This window comes from Onychomys torridus, chromosome 1, assembly GCF_903995425.1.
Source record: "Onychomys torridus chromosome 1, mOncTor1.1, whole genome shotgun sequence".
Lineage (NCBI taxonomy): Eukaryota > Metazoa > Chordata > Mammalia > Rodentia > Cricetidae > Onychomys > Onychomys torridus.
The window spans coordinates 3,668,513-3,673,106 of NC_050443.1; the positions used below are offsets into that span (position 1 = coordinate 3,668,513).

The 4,594-nt window shown below is 41.6% G+C and overlaps 1 pseudogene; it reads left to right on the forward strand.

Annotated features, from left to right (window-relative positions):
* The window catches only part of LOC118593793, a 4,411-nt pseudogene extending 2,016 nt beyond the window's left edge, over positions 1–2,395 (forward strand).
* Positions 2,396–4,594: the final 2,199 nt, after the last annotated feature.

The window sequence follows — 4,594 nt, forward strand, 5'->3', positions numbered from 1 at the left end:
CTACCAATCCCTCAGCATGTGAGGTCTTTCTATCTTCTGATATCTTCTCCAATTTCTTTCTTCAAACACTTGAAGTTCTTGTCATATAGGTCTTTCACTTGCTTGGTTAGAGTTACACCAAGATATGTTAAATTATTTCTGGATATTGTGAAGCGTGTGGTTTTCTTGATTTGTTTCTCAACCCATTTGTCATTTGTATATAGGAGGGCTACTGATTTTTCTGAGTTAGTCCTGTATCCAGTCACTTCATACAAGGTGTTTATCTGCTGAAGCTGTTCCCTTATAGAACTTTCATGGTTGCTTATGCATAAAGGATATATGTGTATAAATTGAGGTTCACAGTTGTGATCAGAGACTGGTTAGTTTATTGAAATATTTTGTATTTTATCATTTTGATGATGTCTAAAATTTCTCAAGAGCTGATTGGTTTCTTGCTCCTTACTTTACTTACATGATTTTATGAATTACATGTTTAAATTCTTCATTAAAGACATAGTATTTTCTTTATGCATCTAGTGTTTAACTGCCTGTATGTCTGGCACCGCATTTGTGCAGTGCCACAAAAACCACAAGAGGGCATTCATTTTAGAGAACTGATGATCCAGATGGATGTTAATGACCATATGGGTGCTGGATTTGAACATGAGTCTTCTGAACATCTTTCTCTCCAACCTCCAATTTGTATTTCTTAACACTTTTTAATCATTGAGGGAAGAAGTTACATTTGAAATATAAAAAAAATGTGCTCCCATGCTCACTGTTAATATGGTTATTTTTTTCTCATTTTGAAATTTTATAATTTGATTTAATTTTACATATCATCCATGGATTCCCCTGTCCTCCCTCCTCCTGTCCCCCAGAACCCCCATCAGTCCCATATCCTCCAGGGCAAGGACTCGCCTGGGGATTCATCTCAACCAGGTAGATTCTGTCCAGGCAGGTCCAGTCCTCCTCTTCTCAGGGTGAGCAAAGTGTCCCTGCATAGGCCCTGGGTTCCAAAACAGCCAGCTCATGCAGTAAGGACAGATCAAGATTGGAAAAAGCACAGGGACAGATAGCCAAACTAGTGGAAACACATGGACTATGAACCAATAGCTGAGGAACCCTGACTGGGTCAAGCCCTCTGGATAAGTGAGACAACTGAATAGCTTGAAACTGTTTGACAGGGCACCCAGGCAGTGGGACCAGGATCTGGTCATATGTTTATATGCCATACTGTTTTATCATGGGTGTTCAGATTGAGCAAGAATGATATAGTTGTTTCACTAAAATACCTCCATCATCAGACACTAGATAGTACATGACCTACGAAATAATAGTGTGTGTTGCCTATGCAATGTTCTCTAGACCAAGGCTCATATACTGTGAAATAATTTTGTCTCCCTTCATAGAGGTAAAGAGATTGAGAAAGTGTGTTGAAGACAGCAGTGTTCCTCCTGGTCACCACTCCAGTCTGCACAGAAGTCTTCTCCATGACCTATCAGAATAAAGCTCAAAAAAGCCACTGAGGAATTGGCTCTCCAGACACTTCTAATTTTCCAGGTTGGGACTGGAATTCTGGCCAACATTCTTCTGTTTGTCCACAATTTCTCTCCAATCTTTACTAGCTCTCGACTGAGGCCCACACAGGTCATTGTTGCCAACTTGGCTGTGGCCAATGTCTTCATTCTCCTTCTCATTGCATTTCCAAACAAAGTGATGGTTTTTGTTCCAAGGAAACCTCCAACTAACCTGCAATGCAAAATTGTGTTCTTCATTCGCATGGTGGCTCGAAGCACAAACATGTGCTCCACCTGTGTCCTAAGTATCCATCAGTTTACCACTCTTGTTCTTGGTCACTGGGGTAGGCTGATGTTCCAAGGAAGAACCCCCAATGTCCTGAGTTATTCTTGTTACAGTTGTTGGTTTTTTGAGTGCCCTTAAATAATGCCTACATTCCAATGAAAGTCAGTGGTCCCACAGAGCACAGACAATGTCACCAACAATAACAGCAAGTGGGTCTGCTCTACATCTGGATTCAGTGTAGGCATGGCTATCTTGCGTTTTTTCCCACGATGCCACATTCATCAGCATCATGGTCTGCACCAGTGTCTCCATGGTGCTTCTCCTCCATAGACATCACCAGCGAACACAGCACATGCTCACTCCCAATCAGAACCAGAGAGGGCATGCTGAGACCAGAGCAGCCCAAACTGTCCTGATGCTGGTGGTCACATTTGTTGGCTTGTACCTCTTAAATTTTCTTTGTATAATCTTTCACACTTTTTTAATGGACTATCGTGTCTGGCTGAGGCATGTAAATGAAGTTTTGACTGCAGCCTTCCCCACTGTTTCCCCCTTCCTGTTGCTCTTTAGGGATCCTAAGGATCCCTGTTCTGTGCTCTTCAACTGCTGAAAACCACAGTCAACATGACACACACAGAAGACAGCTTCTCTAGCAGCTGTACACAGTATATTAAGTAAAAGTTGTTTGAAAATCCTTCCTTGTAAACCGGACAAGTTGACTCACTAAACTCATCCCAGCACTGGGGAGACTGAGAGAGACAACTGCAATGTAATCAATAGCATGTCAGGCTGAAGAGTGGGATCCAGGCCAACTTGTGATAAGGAAACTCAATCTCATAACTATGTATCTGCACCCTTAGATAGAAAGAAGAGAAATAAACAAATGAGAGAGAGCAGAATGAAAAAGAACATTAGTAATCCTATAAATATTTACAAAAGCCTTAGGTAATCATGTGTCCCCTTATTATACTAGAGCATATGCCATCCATACTGTATCCTACATATCCATATTTATTCTTTGTTAAAATGTTTCTTCTTTTTTTATTAAGAGATTTTCTATTCATTCTACTTGTTAACCACTGATTCCCCTGTCCTCCCTCCTTACATCCCCTATCCCTCTCCCCCAAACCACCTTCTATTTCCACACCATCCAAGGCAAGTTCTCTCATGGGAAGTAAGCAGAGCATGGCACACACAGCTGAGGCAGGCCCAAGCCACTCCTCTCTGCAACAAGGTCAATCAAAGTGTCTCATATTAGGTACTAGGCTCTAAAAACACCAGCTCATGCACTAGGGACAGGTCCTTCTCCCACTACCTGGGGTCCCCCAAACAGTTCAAGCTATACAGCCTCGCTTATCTAGAGGGCCTAGTCCAGTACTATGGGTGATCCTCATCTATTGGTCTATACTTTCTGCTTATTCACTAGTTTGGCTAGTTGTCTCTGTAATTTTTTGAAATGTGGTCTCAATATTCTTGCTCCTAAAATCCCTCCTCTCTCTTGTTGATTGGACTGCTGGAGCTCTGCTTTGGACCCTGCTGTGGATCTCTGCATCTTCTTCCATCAGTCATGATTGTGGCTTCTATGATATCAGTTTGGGTATTCTGCCATCTGATCACTGGAGTGGGTCAGCTCTGTCACCCTCTCCACCATTGCCAGTAGTCTATGATGGATTCATCTTTGTGGATCATGAGGACATCCCTAGAACTCTGCTTCTCCATATTTTCATGGTGCCTTCATTTATCATGGTATCTCTTTCCTTGTTCTCCCACTCTTTTCCTGATCCAGGAGGAACGTCCTGCTCACCTAAGCTCTCATTTCCCCGCTCTTGCCTTCAATTACTCCCCACCCCACTCCCATCACCAGTATGCTCATGTAGATCTCAACCTTTTCTCCATTTCTTGATGATCCCTGTGGCTTTCCTAGAGTTCCCCTTACTAGCTAGTCTCCCTGGATCTGAGGGTTGCAGTCTGGTTATCCTTTGCTTTACATCTGGTATCCACATATGAGTGAGTACATACCATGTTTGTAATTCTGAGTCTGGGGTACCTCACTCAGGATGATATTTCTAGTTCCATACATTTGACTGCAAACTTAATAATGTCATTTTTCCCCTCTGGTGAGTAGTACTCCAATGTGTCTATGTATCACATTTTCTTTATCCATTCTTCAGTTAAATGGCATCTAGGTTGTTTCCATGTTCTGCCTATTACAAATAGTGCTGTAGTGAATATAGTTGAGCATGTGTCCCAATGTTATAATTGAGCATTCCTTGGGTTTATGCCCAAAAGTGATTTAGCTGAGTATTGAGGAAGATTGATTCCCAAGTTTTTCAGAAATTGGCATACTGATTTCCAAAGTGGCTGTAGAGGTTTGCATTCCCACCAACAGTGGAGGAGTGTTCCCCTTGCTCCACATCCTCTCCAACATAAGCTGTCTTCAGTGATTTGATCATAGCCATATTGAGAGGCGTAAGATGGTATCTCATAGTTGTTTTGATTTGCATTTTCCTGATGATTAAGGATGGCAAGCAATTCTTTAAATGTATTCCAACCAATTGAGCTTCTTTTGTTGAGAATTCTATGTTTAGCTCTAAAGCCCATTTCTAAATCCCATTGGACTGTTAGGTATTTTGATGTCTAGTTTCTTGAGTTCTTTATATATTCTGTATATCAGCCCTCTATCAGATGTGGGGTTTTGAAGATCTTTTCCCTTTCTGTAGGCTGTCATTTTGTTAATGACCATTTCCATTGTCCTACAAAAGCTTCTCAGTTTCAACAGGTCCCATTATTAATTGTTCTCTGTGTCTGT